Source organism: Pristiophorus japonicus, unplaced genomic scaffold (assembly GCF_044704955.1).
Source record: "Pristiophorus japonicus isolate sPriJap1 unplaced genomic scaffold, sPriJap1.hap1 HAP1_SCAFFOLD_512, whole genome shotgun sequence".
In the NCBI taxonomy this organism is placed as follows: Eukaryota; Metazoa; Chordata; class Chondrichthyes; family Pristiophoridae; genus Pristiophorus; species Pristiophorus japonicus.
In genome coordinates, this window is record NW_027254418.1 from 310,881 (window position 1) to 338,672 (window position 27,792).

At 50.0% G+C, this 27,792-nt stretch overlaps 1 long non-coding RNA gene across 2 annotated transcripts in view; it reads right to left on the minus strand.

Annotated features, from left to right (window-relative positions):
* Positions 1 to 27,792, minus strand: part of LOC139253804 (uncharacterized) — a 68,271-nt gene that overhangs the window by 9,521 nt on the left and 30,958 nt on the right. The window contains exons 3-5 of one of the 2 annotated variants that reach the window (XR_011591986.1): positions 10,874 to 10,964; positions 9,593 to 9,707; positions 6,679 to 6,767 (exon numbers count right to left, since the gene is read on the minus strand). This is a non-coding gene — a long non-coding RNA (uncharacterized lncRNA). The remainder of the gene's footprint in view (positions 1 to 6,678; positions 6,768 to 9,592; positions 9,708 to 10,873; positions 10,965 to 27,792) is intronic. The other variant, XR_011591987.1, reaches the window with a different exon arrangement.

The following is a 27,792-nucleotide window of genomic DNA, read 5'->3' on the forward strand; positions in this document are numbered from 1 at the left end:
AGCTAAGATCCTTTCCCTCTACTGTCTTTATCCCATCCTTTATTATCAGGGCTTCCTCTTCTCCTTTTCTATTTTGCCATCTCTTCTAAAAGTTATGTATCCTGAAAGATTTAGTTCCCAACCGTGGTCACTTTACAACCACGTCTCCGTAATGGCTATTAGATGAAACCTATTAATTTCTATCTGTTCTACTAATTCAGCTATTCTGTTGAGAATTCTTTGTCCATTAAGATATAGTGCCTTTAGCTTGACTTTCTTCTATTTTTCCTTGATGTCTCCTTAGTCCGTAATGCCTTATTACCTTTGTTACTCTCTCTGTCTCTTCCTGACCCACTCTGCTTATTGTTATCCAAAACTCAGCTTCAGAGCCTTGACATGTCTCTTGTTGCTTTTTCTCTCTATCTAAACCGTGCTGTACTTTCCTGGATCTCCCCACCCAGCCTTCAATAGTTTAAAGCCCTGTTTACTGCCTTAGTTATTCGATTCACCAGGACACTGGTTCCTGCCCAGCTCAAGTGGAACCCATGGCAAGGGAACAGCTCCCTCTTTGCCCAGTGCTGGTGCCAGTGTCTGTAAAGAAAAACCCCTGCCTCCCACACCACTCTTTGAACCATGCATTTACTGTTATAATCTGCTTATCCCTGTAACAATTAGTGTGGGGTTCAAGTAACAATCCAGAGATTATTACCTTTGAGGTTCAGCTTTTTCATTTGGACCCCAACTCCTCCATCTCTTTCAGCAGAACCTAGTCCTACCTATGTCGTTGGTCCCTACATGGTCCACGACAACTGCATCCTCCCTTTCCCACTCCAAGGTCTGACTCTGATCTGCCCCAGGGAGGGGGGCAGTGAGTGATGTCCCTGTGGGGTGCAGTATGTTCAGTGTCTGACCCTGAGCTGCCCCAGGGAGGGGGGCAGTGAGTGATGTCCCTGTGGGGTGCAGTATGTTCAGTGTCTGACCCTGAGCTGCCCCAGGGAGGGGGGCAGTGAGTGATGTCCCTGTGGGGTGCAGTATGTTCAGTGTCTGACCCTGAGCTGCCCCAGGGAGGGGGGCAGTGAGTGATGTCCCTGTGGGGTGCAGTGTGTTCAGTGTCTGACCCTGAGCTGCCCCAGGGAGGGGGGCAGTGAGTGATGTCCCTGTGGGGTGCAGTGTGTTCAGTGTCTGACCCTGAGCTGCCCCAGCGAGGGGGGCAGTGAGTGATGTCCCTGTGGGGTGCAGTATGTTCAGTGTCTGACCCTGAGCTGCCCAGCGAGGGAGGCAGTGAGTGATGTACCCTGTGGGGTGCAGTATGTTCAGTACCTGACCCTGAGCTGCCCCAGGGAGGGGGGCAGTGTGTGATGTCCCTGTGGGGTGCAGTGTCTGACCCTGAGCTGCTCTCGTTCCTCCTGCTCGAGGGGGCAGTCACGCTCCTCTCAGTCGGAGTTAATTGGAGGGACAGCGTCATCTACTGGACACAGGAGGTATTTCAAGGCACATCATGTCCAGCGCCATCCCAGAGAAATTCAAAGCCAACCTGCAGATTCCATTAATTTTATCAATTGTTTAACAAAGTGTAGCTCAATTTGTTGCAGCTTTCAGTACTTGAAGAAATCCCTTTAAAGAGTGAAGTATAGATGTCTCCACAAGATCCTGCAAATCCCCTGGGAGGACAGGCGCTCCAACAGCGATGTCCTCGACCAGCTAACATCCCCAGTATTGAAGCACTGACCACACTCGATCAGCTTCGCTGGGCAGGCCACATAGTACACATGCCAGATATGAGACTCCCTAAGCAAATGCTTTATGCGGAGCTGCTCCATGGTAAACGAGCCAAAGGAGGACAGCGGAAACATTATAAGGACACCCTCAAAGCCTCGTTGTTAAAGTGCGACATCACCACTGACACCTGGGAGACCCCGGCGGCAGACCGCCCGAGGTGGAGAAAGTACATCCAGGAGGACGTTGAGCTCTTCGAGTCTAGATTCCATGGAACATTTTTTCCTCTCTTGTTACATAGAAAGATAGAAAATAGGTGCAGAAGTAGGCCATTCAGCCCTTCGAGCCTGCACCACTATTCAATAAGATCATGGCTGATCATTCACCTCAGTACCCCTTTCCTGCTTTCTCTCCATACCCCTTGATCCTTTTAGCCTTAAGAGCCATATCTAACTCCCTCTTGAATATATCCAATGAACTGGCATCAACAACTCTCTGCAGTAGAGAATTCCACAGGTTAACAACTCTCTGAGTGAAGAAGTTTCTCCTCATCTCAGTCCTAAATGGCTTACCCCTTATTCTTCCTCCAAAGCTGTAAATCACTGTCCTATGCACTCTCCGTCCTCCCTGTGCTGAAATTCAAACACATCGCACGTCTGAAGACAGCGTATCCTCCACTCCCAGTTTTCACCATCAACTCTGTCTGGGTTCAGTCCCACACTCACTAGTTCCCCTCCCCTGAAAGTGCTAACTCTGGCTGGGTTCAGTTCTACACCCACTGGTTCCCCTCCCCTGAAGGTGCTGACTCTGGCTGGGTTCAGTTCTACACTCACTGGTTCCCCTCCCTCTCCTCCCCTGAAGGTGCTGACTCTGGCTGGGTTCAGTTCTACACCCACTGGTTCCTCTCCATCTCCTCCCCTGAAGGTGCTGACTCTGGCTGGGTTCACTGGGACCCTGTAGCCCGCCCATACTTTGCTCTTTTGCAAAGATGGCCACGCATGCGCTCTACATCTCGATGAATCTCGGTGGCGACGCATAAACCTGCAGCTTTCCTATAATAATAACTTTTATTTATATAGCACCTTTAACGTAGTACAATGTCCCAAGGCACTTCACAACAATGTTACAAGACCAGTTAGCCTAACATTTGTCGCAGGACATTTGGAAAAGCATAATTCAGTCAAGCAGAGTTAGCATGGTTTTTCTCCTGCTATGGCCCCAGCTTCTGATACACACTTATGTTTATAGATTCTGTCCCTTCCTGTTACATTTTTGTTTCCCCCAATGCTACCCTGCTCTATTGCCTTCACCTTGTTCTTTGAGCTTTTAGGTTTCTGCTCACCTGAACCCTACCCACCACTGATTAATAAAGCTCTCTCTGCAGCCCTAGTTATTCGGTTCACCAGGACTCTAACCCCAGCACATTCCAAGTGGAGTCCATCCCAAGTATAATGTGGGAAAGTGTGAGGTTGTCTGCTTTGGCAGAAAAAATAAAAAAGCTAATTATTATTTAAATGGAGAAAAATTGCAAAGTGCTGCAGTACAGAAGGACCTGGGGGTCCTTGTGCATGAAACACAAAAAGTTAGTATGCAGGTACAGCAAGTCATCAGGAAGGCAAATGGAATGTTGGCCTTTATTGCAAGGGGATAGAGTATAAAAACAGAGAAGTCCTGCTACAACTTTACAGGGTATTGGTGAGGCCACACCTGGAGTACTGCATGCAGTTTTGGTCTCATTATTTAAGAAAGGATATACTTGCACTGGATAAGATAAGATTCACTCGGTTGATTCCGGAGATGACGGGGTTGACTTATGATGAGAGGTTGAGTAGGTTGGGCCAATACTCATTGGAGTTCAGAAGAATGTGAGGTGGTTTTATTGAAACATATAAATTATGAGGGGGCTCGACAAGGTGGATGCAATGAGGATATTTGCACTCATAGGGGAAACTAGAACTAGGGGACATAGTCTCAGAATTGGGGTCACCCATTTAAAACTGAGATGAGGAGGAATTTATTCTCTCAGGTGGTTGTAAATCTGTGGAATTCTCTGCCCCAGAGAGCTGTGGTGGCTGGGCCATTAAATATATTTAAGACGGAGATAGACCGATTTTTTGAGCGATAAGGGAATAAAGGGTTATGAGGTGCGGGCAGGGAAGTGGAGCTAAGTCCATGATCAGATCAGACATGTGCTTACTAAATGGCAGAGCAGGCTCGAGGGGCCAAGTAGCCTACTCCTGCTCCTATTTCTTATGTTCTTATGTTCTCATTACATAGTACCAGATCTAAGATAGCTTGCTCCCTGGTTGTTTCCACAAAGTACTGTCAAGGAAACTATCCCAGATACACTCTCTGAATTCTTCGTCAAGGCTATCTTGGCCAATTTGATTTGTTCAATCAATATGAAGATTAAAATTGCCCATGATTATTCCGGTTCCTTTTTTTACAAGCCTCCATTATTTCTTGATTTATACTCCATCCAACAGTTTAGTTACTATTAGGGGGCCTATAGACTACGCCCACCAGTGAGTGTAGTATTTATTCTGTATCTGTCAGTCTCTGGTTAGCGAATGTGGCTTTTCCTTTATACCTGTAAGTTTATGGTATGGAAGGGAGGTTTTCACTCTGTACCTGTCAATTACTGGTAAGTGAGTGTGGGTTTCATTCTGTATCGTTCATTCTCTGGTATGTGAGTGTTGGATTTACACAGTCCTTGTCATTTTCTGATATGTGAGTGTGGGTTTTACCTGTGTCTGTTTCTGATATTTGTGTGTGGGTATTACTTTATCTCTCAGACTATGGTATGTGAGTGTGAATTTTACTCTGTATATAACAGTTTTCGGAGTGTGAGTTTGGATTTCACACTATACTTGTCAGTCTCTGGTATATGTGTGGATTGTATCGGTAAATTTCAATCTCTGGTAGGTGAGTGTGGGTTTTACTCTCGGTCAGTTTCAGGTAATGTGTGCTTCTGTCTGTACCTGTCTGTTTCTGGTATTTGAATGGGGCTTCATTCTGTACCTTTCAGTTTTTCTGATGTGAATGTGGGCTTTAATCTGTACCTGTCAGTTTCTGGTATGTGAGTGTGGGTTTTATTCTGTATTTGTCAGTCTATGGTACGTGAGTGTGGGTTTTACTCTGTGTCCATCAGTCTATAGTATGTGAGTGTGGTTTTACTCTTATCCATCAGTCTATGGTATGTGAGTGTGTGTTTTACTCTGTATTTGTCAGTCTATGGTATGTGAGAGTGGGTTTTACTCTATCTGTCAGTCTCTGGGATTTGAGTGTGAATTTTTCTCTGTATCTGTCAGTTTCTGGTATATGGATTTGGGTATTATCTGCAAGTGTTAATCTCGGTAACATGAATGTGTATTTTTGTCTGTATCTTTCACTCTCTGGGAAGTGAGTGTGTGTTTCATTCTGTAGCTATCCGTTTATGATATTTGAGTAAGGGTTTTAATCAGTACCTGTAGGTTTCTGTTATGGGAGTGTGGTTTTTAATTTGTATTTGTCAGTCTCTGGAATGTGAGTGTCCGTATTACTCGATCTATCGGTCTCTGGAATGTGAGTGTGGGTATTACTCTGTATCTATCAGTCTCTGGAATGTGAGTGTAGGTATTACTCTGTATCTATCAGTCTCTGGAATGTGAGTGTGGGTATTACTCTGTATCTATTGGTCTCTGGAATGTGAGTGTGGGTATTACTCTGTAATTAGCAGTCTCTGGAATGAGAGTGTGGGTATTACTCTGTATCTATCAGTCTCCGGAATGTGATTGTGGGTATTACTCTGTATCTATCAGTCTCTGGAATGTGAGTGTGGGTATTACTCTGTATCTATCAGTCTCTGGAATATGAGTGTGGGTATTACTCTGTATCTATCGGTCTCTGGAATGTGAGTGTGGGCATTACTCTGTATCTATCAGTCTCTGGAATGCGAGTGTGGGTATTACTCTGTATCTATCGGTCTCTGGAATGCGAGTGTGGGTATTACTCTGTATCTATCGGTCTCTGGAATGCAGAAGTGTTTTTTTTCTGTACCTCTCAGTTTCTGGTGTGTGACTGGAGTTCACTCTAACTATCTGTCCCTGGTATGTGAGTGTGAGTATTTGTCTGTAGCTGTAAGGGCCTGGTAGGAGAGTGTGGGTTTCACTCTCAATCAGTCAGACAATCTCAGGTATTGGAGGTGATTGTGATTCTTTCTCAATCTGTCATTCAATGTGTCTGAGCGTATGAATCATTATGTTAATCCCAGTCTCTGGTACTGTTTGAGAGTGTGGGATTAATTCTGTAGCTGTCAGTTTCTGTTACTGTTTGAGAGTGTGGGATTGATTATGTATCTGTTAGACTGGTGATGTGTGTGAGTGTGGTATTGATTATGTATCTGTTAGACTGCTGATGTGAGAGTGTGGGATTGATTATGTATCTGTTAGACTGGTGATGTGTGAGAGTGTGGGATTGATTATGTATCTGTTAGACTGGTGATGTGTGTGAGTGTGGGATTGATTATGTATCTATTAGACTGGTGATGTGCGAGAATGTGGGATTGATTATGTAATTGACAGTCTCTTGTACTGAGCTATTCTTGCTCTGTGTGTCCGTTGGATTTGGTTCCTTCTCCACCTGCTGTAGGCGGATGATAGTTTGCGATTATCGATGACTGTCTCAGGAGGAGGTTTGGTTCAGGCCATTACCTCTGTTTCTCTGCTCTTGTATGATAGCTGTTGGGTTTGAGAGTCAGTGTACAGACACCAGTGTGGATTGACACCGTGTCAGTGTCTATCTGTTCATGTGTCTGAGTAAGGGATCTGCCTTTCAATGCAATATGATTGGACTTTGGAACAACATATTATTGTACTGCTCCAAGTGACTGTGGGATTCATAGCATAACTCTGGGAATTTGGATCATTGTGGGACTGACATCTGTGGCAATATGATTGCGGTCAGTTCTGTGTCTCTGCGCTCTGAGAGTGATAATGTACTTACTGTGTGTGAGAAGGAGCTGCCTGCACTGTTCCTTGTGTTCTGGGTTGAGGAAAGATCAAATTTATTCTGGCTTGGTGAAGTATTTTGCTCTGAGAATAATAATAGGAGAACACTATTAGTTATGATATGGACAGGCAATGGAGAGAATACATTTATAATTCATGTGTTTGTGTATAATAAAGTAAAGTACCTGGAGAGAGGAATCTGTGATACAAACAGTGTCATTGTCCAATCTCACTGCAGTACAGCAGCACTCAGATTCACCACACCAGGTGTATAGGACGGTTCTATAGAAAGTTATCAGCATCCAGACACAACCCAAACCCAGTACTGGTCTATGAATGGGACCACCCGATTGGCACAGTCCAGGTTTATATCTCCTACTCCCATGGGACTACCTGTACATTTCTGAATCGCTTCCTGGAATATAACCACAGGTACCTGGGCTGTACAACAATTGTTCTCAGTCTATTGAAACCGAGCTGAGGGCCTGTGTCATTAACAGAATGTCATAGTTACCAAATGCTGATGTATCTGAGGGGGCGACAATGTATCTCTCGATCACCAGCAACATGGTTCTGGAGAATTCAACGCACCGAAACAAAATAACCCATTTTTGAAATGTCTCCTATCACATTCCTCTTTTGGTGTCTGTAGTAGATGCACTTTGTGAAACTCCTCACATCCAGGCTGTGTTTACACTGTTCAATGTCCAAGAACAACAGACACTGAGATTGGAACTGAATCAGGAACATTCACTACTGATTTGGGGAAAGAAAGCAGCAATGATGTGAAAGAGCGAGGTGATTTACTTTCTCTGTTAAACTTACACTGAACACACATAGCCCGAGAATGGGCTCCCCCTTCCCCCACTCACTCCATGTTCCAGAACTAGTTCCTGCTCCACTCTGCCTCTTACAGAAAGCCCCCGACTGCCGCTGAACTTACCCCGACTCAAAGCCCATCTGCGGACACAGTCCCAATGCGATGAGCTGCTGTAAGGAGGCTGCTGTTTGCTCCCTTACTCGGGCCCGGGATTTCTCCGCTCCCTGATGTGTTCAATGATCATCAGCCGAGCACAGAGGAAACGACAGCCGCTGACAGAATTGGGGGAGGGGAGCTCACATGGGCCCTTCCCGTCGGTTTAAACACTGTGTGGGGAGGGGAGGAGCAGCGTGTATTTAGCGCATGCTCAGACCATCTTTTTGTCACAAATTAAATTGGAAAAAATGGGATTATTTCACAAGTTGCTTTTATCACTAATTAAATGGGCCACATTGCGAGCATGTTAGTTATCATCTGAATTACTGAAAAAATGATTGTGTGAGCCTGACACTGGAGTACGAGTGCCTAAACTATTTACTCATTCCGTCAGTCTCTGGCGTGTGTTTCCCTGTCAGTTTCTGACAGGCATGTATGGGTTTTACTTGCATATTATTGCTCAGATACATGGGTGTGGGTTTCATACTGTACCCGTCCGTTTCTGCGATGTGAATGTGGGATTTATACTGTACCTCTTTGTTTCTGGTATCTGAGTGTGTGTTTTATTCTGTACCTGTCAGTTGTTGTGAAGTGAATGTGAGATTTATTCTGTACCTGTCAGTCTCTGCTATGTGAGTTGGGATTTATTGTGTACCTGTCAAATTTTGAGATGTGAGTTTGGGTTTTATTGTCTACCTGTCAATTTCTTATATGTGAGTGTGGGTTTTATTGTGTACCTATCAGTTTCTGATATGTGTGAGTGTGCGTTTTATTCTATATCTATCAGTTTCTGGTGAGTGTGGTCTTTATCTGTATCGGTCAGTTTCGGTTATGTCTGTGTGTGTTTTATCATGTACCTGTCAGTTTCTGATATGAGTGTGTGTACTTTAACCTGTATCGTCAGCTTCTGGTATGTGAGTGTGGATATTGACCAGTATCCATCAGTTTTTCAGATTGGAGTATGGATTTTATTCTGTACCTGTCAGATTCCGGTATGGGAGTATGGGGTTTAATCGAGACCTGTCATTTTCTGATGTGTGACTGTGGTTTTAATCTGTACCTGTCAGTTTCTGGTATCTAAGTGTGGATTGCATTCTGTACCTGTCAGTTTCTGCTATGTGAATGTGGGTTTTATTCTGTTACTGCTGTGTGAGTGTAGGAATGAATATGTACCTGTCAGTTTCTGAGATGTCATTGTGTTTTTTTCGGTACCTGTCAGTTTGTGGTAGAAGTGTGGGGTGTCAGTTTCTGGTATCTGCGTGTGGATTTTTACCTTTATATGTCAGTTTGTGCAATGTGAATGTGGGATTCATTCTGTATCTCTCATTCTGGGGTGTGTGAGTGTGTGTTTCCTCTGTACCTGCCAGTTTCTGGTATGTGTGTGTGGAATTTATTCTGCACCTGTCAGTTTTTGTATCTGTGTGTTGGTTTTATTCTGTATCTGTCAGTTTCTGGTATGTGAGAATGTGTTTTATCCTATATCTGTGAAATTTACAGATCAGAGATGAACTCAACAGACAAAAGTTTTTCATTATATTGGACAAATGCGATTCAGAAATATTTGGAGTAGAGACTAGCTATTAGTACATTATATAAACCATAACTGTCAGTGGTACAGTGTGTAAGTGTGGGATTCACTCTGTATCTGTCAGTCTGTGGTACAGTGAGTGAGTGTGGGATTCACTCTGTATCTGTCAGTCTGTGGTACAGTGAGTGAGTGTGGGATTAACTCTGTATCTGTCAGTCTGTGGTACAGTGAGCGAGTGTGGGATTCACTCTGTATCTGTCAGTCTGTGGTACAGTGAGTGAGTGAGAGATTCATTCTGCATCTGTCAGTCAGGGGTACAGTGAGTGAATGTGAGATTTATTCTGTATCTGTCATAAATGCAAGTGTTTGTTGTTGCTATAGAAATGAAGCTTTTCAGTTACTTACGGTGGTTAACATTAACGCAGAAGAAAATGTCAGAAGCAGCCTCGTGGATAACCGTCGGCAAAGTGCTGTTCCTGCTGGGATCACGATTTGCTCGATGCAAACTTGGCTAATAACTCTAGAGGTGATGGAAAAGAAAGCAACATTTGGGGATGTTTGAGTGAGATGAGAAAACATAATCAGTGCGAGGAGCCCGATCAGAGAGCTGGCGGGCAAGAAGCATTGAGCTCCTGTTTAATGCCGATGCTATTTCCAAAACAACGGGGAAGAACAGTCCCTGGATCTGGGAACTTGAGGAGGCCTTTCAGCACATGGAACTTGGAGGCAAATCATCCCTTTGAGCCTGTTACATAAGGAACAGGAAGAGGCCATTCAGTCCCTCGAGTCTGTTACAGTGGAATTGGAGGAGGCCTTTCAGCCCCTCCTGCATGTTATATAGGAACTGGAGGAGGACATTCAGCCCCTCAAGCATGTTAAATTAGGATCACAAGCAGGCCATTCAGCCCTTTGGCCCTGTGACATGGGAGCAGGAGAAAGCCATTCAACCCTTCGAGACTGTTATATCGGAACAGGAGGAGGCCATTCAGCTCCTCGAGCCTATTACATTTGGAACTGGAGAGGGCCATTCAGCTCCTTGAGCCTATTACAGTTGGAACTTGAGAAGGCCATTCAGCTCTTCGAGCCAATTACATTTGGAACTGGAGAGGGTCATTCAGCTCCTCGAGCCTATTACATTAAGAACTGGAGAGGGCCATTCAGCAATTGGAGTTAGAAAGCAATAGGATGACACAATTCTGCCCCTCAGGTCTGTTACATTAGGAATAGGACAAGGGCATTCATCCCCGCGGGACTGTTTCATGGGAACGGGAGGAGGACATTCAGACCTGCGAGCTTGTTATATCGGAACTGGAGGAGGCCATTCAGCCCCTAGAGTCTGTTACACAGGAATAGAAGTGGCTATTCAGCCCCTGGAACCTGTTACATCAGAATTAAAGGAGACCATTCAACGCATTCTAGCCTGATACATAGGTACAGGGGGAAGTCATTCTGCCCCTAGAGTTTGTTACATATGAACAGGAGGAGGCCATTAAGCCCCTCGTGTTTATTACATTAGGAACAGGAGAAGGCCACTCAGTATCTCCAGTCTGTTAAATTGGAACAGGAGGTGGACATCAGCCCCCTCAGGCCTGTTACACAGGAATAGGAGGAAGCCATTCAGCACCACAAACATGTTTAATTTGGATAACCTGTCTGTGTATCCACACACTGTGATAGGTACCGTACCTACTGTGTGTGAGAAGGAGCTGGTTACACTGTTCCTTATGTCTCAGGTGGAGGAAACTTCACATTTGTTCCGGTTCCTTCAATTCCTTGTCTGTAGGAGAAGGTATCTCTGATCATTCAAGAACAGTAGAGGTAGAAAAGACTAAAGTGATGAATGTAATCGTTCAATTAATATTTATTATGAACATTCGCAAAGGGAAGCCAGCGATACAAACAGTGTCAGTGTCTGACTCCACTGCAGTACTGCAGCACTCAGCTTCTGCACACCAAGTGTGTTGGGCAGATTTACAGCAGTTTACTGACATCCAGACACAACCCAACCCCTGCCCTGCTTCAGGAATGGGACTACCCGATGGAGCACGGACTTTTACCACAGCTCAGATTGCTGCTCCCCTCTCCCAGGGCACTAACCGTTCAAACAAAAACAAAGATTCGCTGTTTAAAACATGTCCTTCACATTTCTCACCCGGTGCCTGCAATAGATGCTCTTTGTATAAATCCTCAGTGTCCGGCTCTGCTTCCACTGCTCGCTGTCCAATGACAACAAACACGATGAGACTGGAACTAAAGCAGGAACGTTCACTACTGGTTTGCAGGGAGAAAGCAGCAATGATTATAAACAGCAGATCCTTCTCATTCTGTCTCCCTTACCCGGGACACACGCTGTCCACACACAGCCCGAGAATGGCCTCTCCCTTCCCCCACTCACTCCACGCACTGAGACCAGTTCTTCCTCCACTCCGCCTGTTACACACAGACCCCGACTCCGCCTGAACTTCCCCCGGACTCAGTGCCGATCTCTGAGCCCATCTGCCCAAAGCGATGTGCTGCTGTAAGAAGGCTGCTGCTCGCTGCCTTACCCCGGGGCCGCGGTGTCTCAATTCCTGGTTGTTTAAACCACCTTCTTCCAATCACTGAGTGAATGGCACTCACAGGCAGGGCTGGGAGAGGGGAGGGCGCATGCGCTCTTCTGCTCACTGGAAATCGACACGGGGGCGGGGCTTATCCCCGCATTCGCAGCTCTCTGCAATAATTCGGCCTTTAGAAATCAAAGTGAACTTTTCCCGATTTACTTTTATCAGAATCTGAGCAAAGGAACTGGGCCTGCGGGACAAGGACAGAGAATGTTTAAAGCTGGGGGCCTTGCCCCTTTGAGATGCTCAATTTGGGATCATTCCGTGCAGGGTGTATTTCACTTCGTGAGCCCGTCTTCACAAAGCAATCCTGCAGAAACATCGGAGGGACGGGGGGGGTAGGAGTGTTTGCTGGGACTGTGCAGGAGTTAATATCTGACAGAAACTGTCCCAGTTTAGTTTAATCAGAGTGAAACACTCAGTCACTGAGAGTAATACCGAACGACCCTGAGCTGCAAGATTACAGGGAGCGCAACAGGCAAGCGAGGGTTAAATATGGGACCTTGTTTCTCTCACTCTCTGACACTGTCCCGCAGTGTGGGATTAATAATGTGTTTGTCTGTGGTACAATATCAGTGAGAGAGGGGACTGCATCTTATGTCTCTCCAATGGGATCTTTCAGGATAAAACCGGACCTCACAGATCAGTCTGGAACTGATACTGTGCATGTTTCTGTGTCTCACCGCCCTGCCTCCCCTGTCTCTCTCTCTCTCAGCCCACTCTCTCTCTGCCGCTATCCCCCTTTCTCTTGAACTGTCTGTTAAGGCGGGATTCTGTTATTTAGCGCGATGTGGAAACACTGTTGGAAGTACAACAGTGAGAATGTTTCTGTTTCTCTCTCTGGTGCAATACATGACGGTGTGGCACTGTGACTGAGCGTAATATGGAGACACTGATATACAATGTAAGACTGATACTGTGCCTGTCTCTCTCTCTTTTCCGCTGATGCTGTACATGAATGTGTGATAGTATCATAGAGCGTAATAAGCAGACACAGTTAGGGAGTTTAAGACTGGTACTGTGTCTCTGTCGCTCTCTCTGATAGCCATCTCTGGGTGTTGAGTATGAGATGGATAGGACACCAGTTACAGTTAAATGTCCCTCCGTTTAGGAGGAGAGAGAGACACACAAAGAGGCTGGTGCGACGGTGAACACATAATTTATATTTTCACGTTAAGCAAACATATTTCTGCGTGCGAACAATACAACAACTTAACAGCAGATATGGGTTAAGCCAGCCTCTGCTGTGATTGGCTCCTGCCCCTGAATCTGGAACAGGCACTGTGAGGAGCGCCAGTCTCAGAGTGTTTAACACTTAGTGAGCTGGGAAACTACAACTAATCCCGAGAATCGGCAGCACAGGCCGAGCGGAGAGGAAACCCTGTGCTGGGAGCTGTAAATCTGGGACAGTTTGTGTTGTGAATGTGCAGATTGTGAACATTGTGTGAGCGAGAGTGTGTTAAAGGGACGGCCCGGTGAGATTAATGTCACTGTGTTTGTGTGTCCGTCTCATCGCCGGATTCCAGAGTCCCTCTTGTGTAAAATTCAAAGATTTCCCTGTCACAGGATCGCCCTGCTGCCCTGCTCAGGTCTAAAGTGGGAATTAAACGTCAAGTTTGATGTGATTTCAAATTTCAGTCGAAAAACAGAGAAAATGTCCGCGATCGGGTGAGAGAGCGCGATCAGTGCAGCAATGAAACGGGTTTAAATCCAAATTGCTGCCTTCAATTCGGATGAAACTTTTTCGACAACAAACATCCCGGTCTTCGGGACAGAAAGAGACCAGTCTGGGACTCTGGAGGGCCCGGGTTGAATTGGAATCGGACAGTTAATGAGGAGAGAGAAACACAGAGAGGCTGGAGGGGCGGGGAGCTGACAGCAGGATGTCTCCGCCCCGTCCGCTCGCTGCCTTTAAGTTGCTCTGTGCCGCCGCCTCCCGTTTCATTTCTGACCGATCTCTGACTGTCAGAGAGATTTTCCACAGAGTCGCGGACATGACTGACACTGCAGCCGCCGAAACGGCCCCTCCTGCCGCCGCCGCTCAAACCAAGGCTCCCAGTAAGAAGAAGAAGGCGGCTCCCCGCTCCAAGCCAGCCGGTCCCACGTTGGGCGAACAGATCCTCAAGGTTGTGGCCGATGGCAGCGATCGCAAGGGGATGTCCCTGACCGCGATAAAGAAGGCTCTGGCGGCCAAAGGCGTGGATGTGGAGAAGCGCGGGTCCCAGATCAGGTTCAGTATCAAGAGGAATGTGACAAATGGCTTCCTGGTGCAGACCAAGGGCACGGGCGCCTCGGGCTCCTTCAAAGTCGCTAAGAAGGAAAACCAGGGGAAAGTGGGAAGCGAGGTGAAGAAACCGGCAGCCAAGAAATCTCCAGCCAAGAAACCAGCAGCCAAGAAATCTCCGGCCAAGAAACCAGCAGCCAAGAAATCTCCGGCCAAGAAACCAGCAGCCAAGAAGGCGCTAACAGTAAAAAAGACACCGAAAGCGGCGGCTGGGAAGAAGTTGGTGACGAAGAAGACCTCAGGCGCAAAGGTAAAGGCGGCCAAAAAGGTGGAAAAACCGAGGGCCAAGGCCAAATCAGCAAAACCCAAGAAAGCAGCGCCCAAAAAGTAAATAAAAAGTGCAATTTGTAAACATCTGAACCCAAAGGCTCTTCTCAGAGCCACACACGCCTCTCAGAAAAGAGCTGATCCCCGAATCAAATGATCCCTGTCCCGGGGCCGGGCTCAGATTTCAGACAGAAATCATTGAACATGAAGCCAGGATACCTGGTGACTCGCTGATATTGGCTGCACCCACCCCTCCCCCCAGTGTCTGCAATAAAACCCACAGAATGGGATGTCCGGCCCGGGCCTCACTGTAACTGGGGATGTGTTCGGCTCCAGTCTCAGTTCCTGGTCATTGTCATTTCACAGATTCAGTGGGAGAGTCTGAGACGGTGATACTGGCGGAGATACCCCTCCTCACAACTCAAACCCCAAACACCACATTCTCCAAATCAGCTGGAATAAGGTGTTTGTAAACTGCTGAACCCGTCTCTGAGAGGAAGTGTGGGGAGATGAAATAAGGTCTGAGATTGACAGGGAAGGGGCTGTATATAGGCGGGAATATTCGCGATTGTTGATTGTAACGGGACTTTATTTAAAAGCTTCTGGTTCATGGAAGCCTTGAAGATGAATTCCGAGTCTGTAAGGGTTTGTGCGGAGCGCTGTGTTTCGGTTCTATTGTGGGAAAACGGTTTGAAATTGGCGGCTGCAGAAAGCTGGAGGCGGAGCTGGAAGACCAGAGGCCGCTCTCTGCTCTGTCTGTCAATCTTGACTCTGTCTCCTCCCCTTCCCGCCTCTCTCACTCTGCGCTTTCTCAGTCAGGTCGGCTCCGGCTCTATAAAATGGAGCCGGGAGGAGCTCGCTTCTCATTCAGCGGCTGTCTGAGTGAAGAATCATTATGTCTGGTCGAGGTAAAGGTGGTAAAGGACTGGGTAAAGGCGGAGCAAAGCGGCACCGTAAAGTGCTCCGTGATAACATCCAGGGCATCACCAAACCAGCTATCCGCCGCCTGGCTCGCCGTGGCGGTGTCAAGCGGATCTCAGGCCTGATCTACGAGGAGACCCGTGGGGTGCTGAAGGTTTTCCTGGAGAATGTGATCAGGGATGCGGTCACCTACACTGAGCACGCCAAGCGCAAGACGGTCACTGCCATGGATGTGGTGTACGCTCTGAAGCGGCAGGGCCGCACTCTCTATGGATTCGGCGGCTGATTAACTGGACCCTTCTCCCCCAAACACAACACAAAGGCTCTTCTCAGAGCCACCCACCGCCTCACAGAGAGAGCAGTGGCCTGGGGATGGGAGCGTGGACAATTTGGTTGGGAAATGGTTTTGGCTGTTTAATTAATGGAAAGAAATATTTGGATTTATATAGCGCCTTTCACGACCACCGAACGCCTCAAGACCAATCAAGTACTTTTGGAGTGTAGTCGCTGTAGGAATATGGGAATTATTAAATATTTTACAAGTATTGTAAATGTGAGAGATCAGAAATTTCGGCTGACAGTCACAATTACCGGGTGGGATACACAGTCCCCTTTACCCAGACATTACAGTCTTCCCTCACGGATAATTCCTGTCATGTGAGGTTTCTGTGAGAATCGGTTAAATGGGACGGCACTGGCGGGATCGATGCGGGACTTTATGTTTACAGGAAGCAGTGACCGGGGATTTATTCCCGCCCGGTACAGACCGATTAGGGAATGGAACAGAATTCAAACCGGAATGTTACAGAGAAATGGACTTGGTGACTTATAATGGGGCACAATCGCCGTTATAAAGAGCGGGATTTTTAAATTGCTGGCGGGAAATTAGAGTTTCTTTAATCTCTGTTGGTTGATACTGTGAAATTGGCGGGCTTTTTGAAATTGACCAACTGTCAGTTTCAGTTCAGCCAATCAAGGCCCAGTAATCCCCGCCCTTCATTTTCACTCTCGGTGCTTGGTTCAAACTTGATTGGCGGTCGGGCTGCAGCCAATCACAGCCCTTGGGGCGGACCCTCACACACTTTAAAAGGAGGCCCCACATTAACAGTCCCTGTGTCCCAGATTTTTTTTTGTGTTGAGATCCGTTCAGAAAATGGCCAGGACCAAGCAGACAGCGCGCAAATCCACCGGAGGGAAAGCTCCTCGCAAACAGCTGGCGACCAAAGCGGCCCGGAAGAGCGCTCCGGCCACGGGCGGAGTGAAGAAGCCTCATCGCTACAGACCCGGCACCGTGGCTCTAAGGGAAATCCGCCGATACCAGAAATCCACCGAGCTGCTGATCCGCAAACTTCCCTTCCAGCGCCTGGTGCGGGAGATCGCTCAGGACTTCAAGACCGACCTGCGCTTCCAGAGCTCGGCCGTCATGGCCCTGCAGGAGGCCAGCGAGGCTTACCTGGTGGGGCTCTTTGAGGACACCAACCTGTGCGCCATTCACGCCAAGCGAGTCACCATCATGCCCAAAGACATCCAGCTCGCCCGCCGCATCCGCGGGGAGCGCGCCTAGACTCCCCCTGCCTCGGCTCGAAGCTTCAGCACCAAGTGCAACAACGGCTCTTTTCAGAGCCACCAAATCAGCAAAGGAAAGAGCTGCGATCTCCTGTAACCAGAGCTTCGTGTTGTTTATTAACCCATTGTAGGGACGGGCAGAGGGTGAGGGACTGATTGCAGATCGTGTGTTCATATACCAGCTCCGTTCACATAGCAGTTATTGACGATTAACTAATGAACCCTTTAATATTTTCAGAAACTGACATCGGCTTTGCGTCGCTCTGACCTCGAGTTCCCCGGGGCAGAGCACAGATTTCCCCATTCGGTGTTGCCGGAGAATGGGGACAGGCAGATCTGGGAAGCACTGCAATTGACCCAGGTCGTGTGTGTGTACATCGCTCGCTGCTCCAGTGCGGTCTAAACTGACTGGCTTAGTAGAGAAATACACAGCCCGGGAACGGCCGGAGCTCCCGAGAACAGAAGCAGCATTCAAACTATCTCAAACCAGACCAAAATTAAACTAGGCCCTTTTATTACTACATTAATTCATCACCGCCGACTCTCTAGTTTTCAGATAGACTAAAGAATATTTAAGGAACCGGTGGCGGTATTTATACAATTGTTGAGTGACAACTGTAGTTCAATTATTCGCTGTTAACTGGAAGAGTGTATCTGTGAGCAGAGAACCGTAATGCAGAGACTGGGAACTGAAAACTCCCCCATACGGATAAGTGGTAAGCCATTTAGGACTGAGATGAGGAGAAACTTCTTCACTCAAGAGTTGTTAACCTGTGGAATTCCCTACCGCAGAGTTGTTGATGCCAGTTCGTTAGATATATTCAAGAGGGAGTTAGATGCGGCCCTTATAACTAAAGGGATCAAGGGGTATGGAGAGAAAGCAGGAAAGGGGTACTGAGGTGAAAGATCAGCCATGATCTTATTGAATGGTAGTGCAGGCTCGAAGGACCGAATGGCCTACTCCTGCATCTATTTTCTATGTTTACAGGTCTAAAACAGACCAATCTCTAGGTACATGAATTAAAGGGCTCTGACTCCATTAAGACAGTAAGCAGCCCTTTCACAGATACTGTGGGTGGCTCTGAAAAGAGCCTTTGGGTTATTAGATTAAATCTTGTCCGCTTTATTTGGTCTTGGACGAAGTGGTGGTTTTCTTGGGCAGCAGCACAGCCTGGATATTCGGCAGCACTCCACCCTGAGCGATGGTCACCTTTCACAGCAGCTTGTTGAGCTCCTCGTCGTTGCGAATGGCCAGCTGCAGGTGTCTGGGACTTTGTGTTGTCGCGGGCCGCATTGCCGGCCAGCTCCAGGATTTCAGCGGTCAGATACTCGAGCACAGCAGCCATGTAGATCGGGGCTCCGGCACCCACACGCTCAGCGTAGTTCCCCTTTCGCAGGAGCCTGTGAACACGGCCCACAGGGAACTGCAGTCCGGCTCGGGAGGAGCGAGACTTGGCCTTGGCCCGAGCTTTAGCGCCGGTTTTTCCTCTTCCAGACATTTCCACAAGTTCAGACAAAGAATGAGAAACTCCTCCCACATCAGCCCTCCTTATAGCTTCTGGAGGGATGCAGAGAGCGAACCTGTGATTGGTCGCCCTGAAGTGGATTTCATTGGTCTTTTCCGCTGACCAATTACCATCTGTTTAGCCCGCCAATGAAAAGGGGGCGAAAATTACTGTTCGACTTCCAACGAATCTTCAATTTCAAAAACCCCGGCAATAATTTTTACAATGCGGATTATGTTAATAAATTCACCATTAGCCAAAGATTTCCAAACACTTTTTATTTCCTTTTGTCGTATTCCATATTGCTTCCAAATTCCAGGATATTACAATTAAGATGAAATTCGGGCCCAGTTTCAAACGTTCTGTAACGGGACACATTCCAGCTCAATCTTTGTACAATTTGGGAATCACAGATCATGGATCGATCCTCCGCACAGGCGGGAGTGAGACCAGAACTGGGAGTTCTTCTGTGAAAAGAGAAGAGGGGCACAGGGTTCAAACTCCCTGTTCTGGTCTCTGTAAGAACTCCCAGTCTGGGCCGTTGCACTCGGAGTCTCGGATTAATAAGCGGGTTGAGCCGAACTAGATTTTTTTTATATATTTAAAAGGGCTTGAGAGAGAATGAGGGGACTAAAGTCTGAGTTTCACCTCCTAAAATAAGATCATAATTCATTGGCAGGCGACCACGGACAGTGTGTGCAGTTTACTGGGAGGGAAATTCATCAGCGAAGTTAAGATTGAACCGGACAGTAAAACCGCTTATCTGAGAATTCAAATCTAAATCTACAGCTGGAACTTTAAATGTTGTCAAACACACTTGCTCAGGAAATAACTACAGTAAATTGAGTTTAAAGGGTGATGTGTTTGTGCAGCTCTTTCAGAGACGTTGTGGGTGGCTCTTAAAAGAGCCGTTGTGTTTGGGGTTTGTTCTGTCAGGACAGCGTGGAGTTTTACTTGGAGCTGGTGTACTTGGTCACCGCCTTTGTCCCTTCCGAAACGGCGTGCTTGGCCAGCTCCCCGGGCAGCAGCAGGCGCACGGCGGTCTGGATCTCCCGAGAGCTGATGGTGGATCGCTTGTTGTAATGGGCCAGGCGGGAAGCCTCACCCGCGATGCGCTCGAAAATATCTTCACAAAGGAGTTCATGATGCCCATGGCCTTAGAGGAGATGCCGGTGTCGGGGTGAACCTGCTTCATCACTTTGTAGATGTAGATGGAGTAACTCTCCTTTCTCGACTTCCTGCGCCTCTTGCCGCCCTTCGGTGGCGTTTTCTTGATCACTTTCTTGGCGCCTTTCTTGGCAGTAACTGATTTCTTCTCTTCAGGCATCGCCTTGTTCAATCCGACCCAGACATGACGTAAACTCAGCTCGGAGCTCGCATTATATAGGCAGCCCCACACTCCGCCCACAGCCCTATGCTAATGAGGGATTGGTGAAGGCAACGATTGTGATTGGTTCATTCGCTGCGTTGTCAATTTCCATTGTTCTGTAATTCTCGGATTGGATATTTAAAGAGACCAATCAGATTTACTGCTCGCCACAATCTCAAATTCTTGAATTAGGTCATCAGTTACATCCCCTCCCGAGCCATATTCTGTTATTTATCGATCTAGATGTCAACATGTTCGACAGACATTGACCGGTTTGTATCCGAGATTGCTTGAGGGTCACTTCTGGTCAGGTCTTGGGAGTCCTTCTGTGAGGGCAAAAAACCCTCACTGTCCTTCCGCCCTGATGCTGCCTTCCTCCCACACCTTTCTTATCTGTCACTGCTGTAACTATATTAGTTGTTTCAGTATTACCTTCACTGGAATATGCCGTACCTTCTGTGCCGTAAACGGCCTATTTCCCTTAGCACAAGGGAATTAAAGTAATTGGCAGGTTTAGAGGGGAAATTTCTTCACGCAGAGGGTGGGGGTCTGGAACTCACTGCCTGAATGGGTGGTCGAGGCAGAAAACCCACCCACCCGAAGACCACCTAATAAGACTGTGTTCTTCTGCCATCTGGGGAGTGCACCCCAGCAAAACACCCACCCAGCACTGTGAGGGGAGACCTGCCCTCACAGCTTCCCTCTTTCCCACCCCCTCACTCTCTCTCTCTCTCTCTCTCTGTCTGTCTCTCCCCTCTCTCCGAGAGCACTTTCCTCCTAATTAAAAAATCAAGACAACTGAGCAGAGGGAGCAAGGCCCCTCCCCAATCGTTAACTAGGGGAGAGGTGTGCCTCATTAAGAGCTCCCTCTGCTCACATATTTAACAAGGCCTATTAAGACAATTAAGGTCTGTGACTCTGGGGTAAGTGTAGCCCTTAAAGGGACCCCGTGATGGCGACCCCATCCACGTCGGTGGCAGGGCCAGTTAAGACTTACGCGCAAGCGGCATCCGTAGCCACGGCGCTTCCTACGCCTCCTGCTGCCCTGCCACCATTTAGATTAATAACTAAAAAACATGGGGTCAAGAGCTACACTCACCCCACTATGAGCATCAAGGAGTGCGTGCGGGTGATGGCTGGGGTAGTCGGCCCCTCGGCCATAATCGTGGCCTCCATGATGTCCGGGAAGGCTGTGTTCTTCCTGGGGTCGGAGCGGGCGGTGTCCCTGGCCCTGAAAAGGGGCTCATGGTGGGCGGGACATTCCAGCCGGTGGACCCTCTCGAGGCCACCGCGCAGAGTGTCATTCTTTCGAATGTCCCGCCCTTTGTTCCTGCTGAGCTCCTGCTCCCCCACCTACATCAACTGGGTGAGGCAAGGTCGGGGATTAACCCGATACCGCTCGGCCTCAGGGAGACCAGCCTGCGTCACGTGTTCTCCTTCCGCCGCCAGCTTTTTGTCCGGCTGGTGCGGGAGGAGACGACGGAGGGCACCTTCAACGTGGTGCATGAGGGGACTGCCTACCGCGTCTTTTGGATGTCGGACGGCGTGCGGTGCCATGCCTGTAGGGAGGTGGGGCATGTTCGTAAGAACTGCCCCACCTCCAAGGTTGCCAAAACACCAAAGGCGGCCAAGGCTGGCGCCGCCGCCACCCCTCCCCCTAGTAGCCTCCGCGTGGGTGCGCGGACATCGTCGGAGGCCTTTGTCTTCATGGCCTCCGGCGGGGGGTAGAGTGAGCGTCCGGGCGGAAGGAAGGCATGGAGGAAGGTGAAATACCTCGAGACGGGTCCCCTCAGTGCGCCGGACAGCCCGATCACCACGCTCGGCCTACCCGTCGTCACCGGCAAGCGACCAATTCTGCAGAGAGGCTCGGGCGCGGGCAAGAAAAACAAAAGGGGGGAGCAGAGCGGGAGGCCTCGGCACACATGGAGGTCTCCCTGCCTCCGCATCCCCCTCAGACAAAAAAGGAGGCGCCGCTCCAATGAGGCAGAGGGAGAACAACATCCCTCCACGGAGAAGTCGATGCCTGCCGCATGTCCTGCGTCCCCCACCAGCGCCCCCAAACCGCACCGTAGGCGGGGGGAATCTGTCCCCAGGGAGGGTCAGACAGTCGAGGCTGCCCAGCCTCTGCCTCCCGGGGATGGCGAGGAAGATCTACCTGTTGTGGGGGCCTGGGGCCGGCGGAGGAATGCGTCGCCGCCGGGTCGGGCGTCCCAGGGACTGAGGCGGGCGGGGCTGAAAAGGCCGAACCTGAGCCCGCCCAGCCAATATACAACATCTCCCGGGATCTGCTCGATCTGGCAGATAAAGAAAATTTTTATAATTTTAAAGAACCTACACACGCTGCGCTGGGGGCTGGCGGGGGGGAAGGGGGAAGAACACCAACCCTCGCCCCCAACTTTGGAGCTGGGGGACTTGGAGGACCTGGAGCGGTTCTTCAACCAGGTCTCTCCATGTTCCCCGGTGCCTACTGCTGCCGCTTCCTGACCCAGCATCACAATTAAAAGAGCCCAGTAGGGACTCCTCTGCCGACGATCCTGGGGGTGGGATCGGGGCTGAGCCAGGGGCTGATGGAGTGGCCGGGCCATTTGCTGTACCTTGGGTGGTTGATGGACCAGCTGCTGGCGGCGACCTGCCGGAGGGAGATGGGGACTCGGTGGAGGGCGCGGGTGAAGATCTGGAGTCCATCGCCAGTGAGGTGGTGGATCTCCTCGTGCCCGCTGCTGAGTACCCCCCTCATTCCTGTAAAGGAGCTCCGGGACTTTATGATCCAGAGCCAGGGTCACCGCAACCGAGCCCACCTGCCCCTGGAAAAATGGTCCGAGCTGGCGCTCCTCATCAGGTCCGTCCGCGCTGCCGCTAAAACCATGGCTGCGGGTGGGCCCTTATCAAAGGCGCAAAGCCTTGAGCTGCGCCAGTTCAAAACGTTCCTCGCTGGGCTGCTGAGGGAGTGGAGGTCAACACATGACTCCATTCCCCCGCCACAATAGATTAAGTAAAGGTTGCACTGTGCTTTTGTCATGAAGATAACCATAGCCAGCCTCAACATCAATGGCGGCAGAGAGGCACTCCATAGATTTAACAAAATTTTGCTCCTGCGGGAGGGGAAATATGCGGTGTGCGTTCTGCAAGAAACCCACACCATTCCGGGAAACAAAGCCACGTGGCTCCTGGAATGGCAAGGAGAGGTCCGCATGAGCCACCTCACTGCCACTTCTTGTGGGGTGGCCAACTTGCTGGCCCCGCATTTTCAGCCGGAGATCTTGGGGTCGAGGAGCACGTGCCAGGCCGCTTGCTGCACGTCATGGTTCACCTGGGGGACGTGCCGCTCCATCTCCTGAATGTGTACACCCCTCAGCCTGGCCCGCAGCAAACGCGCTTCTTCGAAGAAGTGTCCGCTCTTCTTGGCTCCGTCGATGTCGGCAACTGCATTGTCCTCGGAGGGGATTTCAACTGCACCCTCGAGGCGAGGGACCGCTCCGGTGCCCCGCAGTGCATGACAGCGATCGAGAAGTTGAGGGACCTGGTCGGGTCCTTCGACTTGGTGGATGTCTGGTGAAATCTCCATCCCGACTCCAGCACCTTTACTTGGGTGAGGCCTGGAGTAGGATCGTCCAGAATCGACCGCCTTTACGCGTCTCGGGCATACGTTTCCTATGTTCTGGCCTCCATGCGGCCGGTGCCGTGTTCGGACCACCACCTGGTGTGGGCGGAGCTCGCTTCGCTCCGCGCGAGGACAGGGTCCGCGTACTGGCATTTTAACAACCAGCTGCTGGAGGATGAGCGGTTCCAGGACTCGTTCCATCTTTTCTGGGCCGACTGGAGAAGGAAGCAGGGGGGCTTCCCCTCCTTGAGGTTATGGTGGGACGTGGGCAAGGCTCACGTCCGTGTATTCTGCAAAGAGTATGCGAGGGGGTCGACCAAGGGTCGGGCGCCTAGAAAAAGAGGTGCTCGACCTGGAATCCCGTGTCAGTCACGTCGTCGAGGACCCGGCCCTGCGGACGGTGTACGAAGCGAAGAAGGCCGTGCTGAAGGACCTGCAGTTCCTCGGGTCCCGAGGCGCATTCGTGAGGTCGCGGATCTGGTTCCTGCGGGATCTGGACCGCAACTCCCACCATTTCTACTCACTGGAAAAAAGACAGGGTGTCCATAAGCAGCTCTTGACGCTGCTGGCCGACGACGGCTCTCTCGTCTCGGATCCGGAGGGCGTCAGCAACAGGGCCCGAGAATATTGCGGGGCTCTGTTCTCTCCGGAGCCGTCCAATGAGGAAGCGCATCGTGTTTTTTGGGAGGACCTGCCGAAGGTCGGCCCAGAGGAGGGCGAAAATCTGGAAGCTCCGCTCAGCCTGGCGGAGCTGACCGGCGCCCTCGACCAGCTCTCGAGGGGAAAAGCCCTGGGGCTGGACAGGCTGACTGTGGAGTTCCACAGGGCGTTCTGGGATGTCCTGGGGGGAGACAACACGCGGGTCCTGGGGGAAAGTCTGGCGACCGGGGAGATGCCCCTCTCTTGGTGCAGGGCAGTTATCGTCCTGCTGCCTAAGAAGGGTGATCTCCGCCTACTTAAGAACTGGCGCCCAGTCTCCCTTCTCAGCACGGACTACAAAATCTTCACAAGGGTGATGTCTGCTCGCCTTAGCGCCGTGCTGGACCACATGATCCACCCCAACCAATCCTACACGGTCCTGGGCCGGACAATCCACGATAACATACATATGGTCCGGGACATCATCAATCACTCCCAGGAGGCTGGTCTGTCGGTCGCCTTCCTATCTCGCGACCAAGAGAAGGCGTTCAACAGGGTGGATCATGACTATCTTTTCGGAACTCTGCACGCTTTCGGTTTCGGGACGCATTTTGTCACCCGAATCCGACTTTTGTATGCCGCCACGGAGTATCTGATTAAGGTTAATGGGTCCTTGACGGCACTCCTTCGCTTTAGGAGAGGGGTGCGCTAGGGATGCCCCATGTCCGGCCAGTTATATGCCATCTGCGTGCAGCCTTCCTGCGCCTCCTGCGGACGAGGTTGATGGGACTGGCTCTGCAAGGGCCGGGCATGGAGGCCGTCCTCTTGGCTTATGTCGATGATGTGCTCCTCATGGTAGAGGATCCCGTTGACCTGTGGAGGATGCGTGAGTGCAAGGAGATTTACTCGGCCGCATCCTCCGCCAGGATCAACTGGGAGAAATGTTCCGGACTCCTGGTGGGTCAGTGGTGGGTGGATTTCCTGCTGGAGGAGCTCAGGCCTTTTGCCTGGAGTACGACCCATCTCCTCTATCTGGGAGTCTACCTTAGCCCCGACGAGGAAGCCTGGCCGGCAAATTGGCAAGAGCTGGAGGCCAAGGTCACCGCTCGCCTAGAGCGTTGGACAGGACTGCTCCAAATGCTGTCCTACAGGAGTCGACTGCTAGTCATAAACCAGCTGGTGGCCGCCATGCTGTGGTACCGGCTGGTCACTTTGACCCCTCCCCCTGCGTTTGTCGCCAGGATACAGAAGAAGCTGGTGGACTGTTTCTGGAACAACAGGAAGCACTGGGTCTCTGCGGCGGTCTTGAGTCTCCCGCTTAGGGAGGGCGGTCAGTCGTTGGTGTGCGTCAGCACCCAGCAAGCGACTTTCCGTCTTCAGACTCTGCAGAGATACCTTCACGTTGAGCCCCCTCTTAGGTGGTGTGCGCTGGCGACTTATTTCTTCCGCCAGCAGCACAGCCTCAACTACGACATGCATCTCCTGTTTGTGAGCTTGGGGGGCATCAGGACCGGCTTCCAGGACTGCCTGTCTTTTACCAGGAACTCATCAGGGTCTGGAACAAAGTCTCCACCAAGCGCAGCTCTCCACCGGCTGGAGTGGCGGCTGTCCTGCAGGAGCCGCTGCTCGGGAATCCGTACCTCCACGACCGAAGTTTCAGGTGGCAGTCCGACGAGAGGGCTGCGGCTGGCGAGGTGACCAGGGTCAGGGACCTGCTCAATGGCGGAGGAGCGGGCTGGATGGCACCAGACATGCTGGTACGGCGCCTAAATTCGGCCGACGTCCACCGCGCGGCCGATGCCATCGAGTCGCTAAAAACAGCTCTGGGCCCTGACTCCGTTTGGTGTGTTGAGGAGGCTCAAGCACGTGAGGAGATCCCGTCCGAACTGACCCCAGTCCGGACGGAATTCCTCATCGGCGCCAAACCCCGGAACCTCCCTCGGGAGCCGGCACCTCACAACTTGAGCCACCTCGGGGAAATCCCCTCCGTCCCTTTCAGTTCTGCATGGAGGGGGTCCTGTACGGGCTGCTCCTGCACACTCTCAACCTTGCCATCCTCGTCTGCTGTCCGGACACGCCATGGCGTACCATCTTGCTGTCCGGAGGAGGCGGGGGTCCCCGATGGAGTGCACTCTATGCGGGAGTCCTCCCATTATTTATCGGGGACTTGGCCTGGAGGGTGGTACACGGAGCAGTCCCATGCAATAAATTTTTAAGTCGGTTCATGGGCTCCCAGGCCGCCTGCAATTTCTGCAGTCTGGAAGAGTCCGTGTTCCACGTTTTTAGTGAATGCACGAGGTTGCAGCCCCTGTTCCATTATTAAAAGGGGCTGCTCCTCAATTTCTGGCTGCACTTCAATTCCACACTCCTGATCTTTGGGCACCCTGTGCGGAGGGGAGCGGGTAGGTCCGAAGGCCTCCTTGTAGGACTGCTCCTGGGCACGGCCAAGGGTGCCATCAGCCGGTCCAGGCAGCGGGCGGTCGTTCAGCCTGACTGGCTGCCTCTCTTCCATGCTTACATCCGGGCCAGGGTGTCCCTTGAGATGGAGCACGCGGTGTCCACCGGTACACTCGCGGCCTTCCGCGAGAGGTGGGCGCCGGAGGGACTGGAGTGTATTGTCACCCCCGGCACCAAATTTTAATATGATTTTATATGTTTTAAAGTTTAATTTGTTTTAATTGCTGGGTTTTAGTGTCCCCCTCCCCTTTTATAGGGGGCACTTGTAAATTATGGTTTTTCTGCCCAAAAAAAACCCCACAAAAATAACCAAAAAAAAAAGGGCACGTGAAAAGTGTTTGGAGTGTCCCCCAGATCAGGGGGCACTTGGATTAATTTATTATGTTTTCCCCAAAAGAGTTGTGCCATAAACGGCCTATTTCCCTTAGCACAGGGGACATAAATTTAAATTAATTGGCAGAAGGTTTAGAGGGGAAATTTCTTCACGCAGAGGCTGGGGGTCTGGAACTCACTGCCTGAATGGGTGGTCGAGGCAGAAACCCTCACCACATTTAAAACTACTTGGATGTGCACTTGAAGTGCCATAACCTGCAGGGTTACGGACCTGGAGCTGGAGCTGGAAAGTGGGATGAGGCTGGATAACCTTTTGTTGGCCGGCACGGACACGCTGGGCCGAAGTGGCCTCCTTCCATGCTGGAAGCTTCGATGATAAATGTCTATAATTCTGAAACTAAAAGGATATATCATCCATCGTGCATATGCGGATTTAAAACATATAGACCTTGGCGAAAATATCTATCTATACAGAACAAAATATAAATCAACGATATCTCCCTCCACCCCAGCCCCCTCCCCCACTCCCTGTGAGGCGGTGGTTGGCACTGAGACGAGCCTTTGCTTTGTGCTTGGGGGAGAGGGTCGTGTTGAATCCATAGAAAGTGCGGCCCTGCCGTTTCAGAGTGTACACCACATCCATGTCATTGGCCGTCTTGCGCTTGGCTGCTCAGTGCAGGTCTAAACTGGCCGGCTAAAGAAGAGAAATACACAGCCCGGGAACGGCCGGAGCTCCCGGGAACAGAGCCAGCATTCAAACTCTCAAACCAGACCAGAATTAAATTAGGCCCTTTTAATAACAGCCGACTCTCTTCATACAGCTTTCATTGATAGACTAAAGAATATTTAAGGAACCGGTTGCGGTAATTATACAAGTTTTGAGTCTCTGACAACTGTAGTTTAATTATTAGCTGCTAACTCGAACAGTTTGGGTGAGCAGAGAACCGTAATGCAGATACCAGGAACTGAAAACTCCCGCATACAGGTCTGAAACAGACCAATTTATCGGTACCTGAACTGAAGGTCTCCAATAATACAGTAAGCAGCCCTTTCAGATACTGTG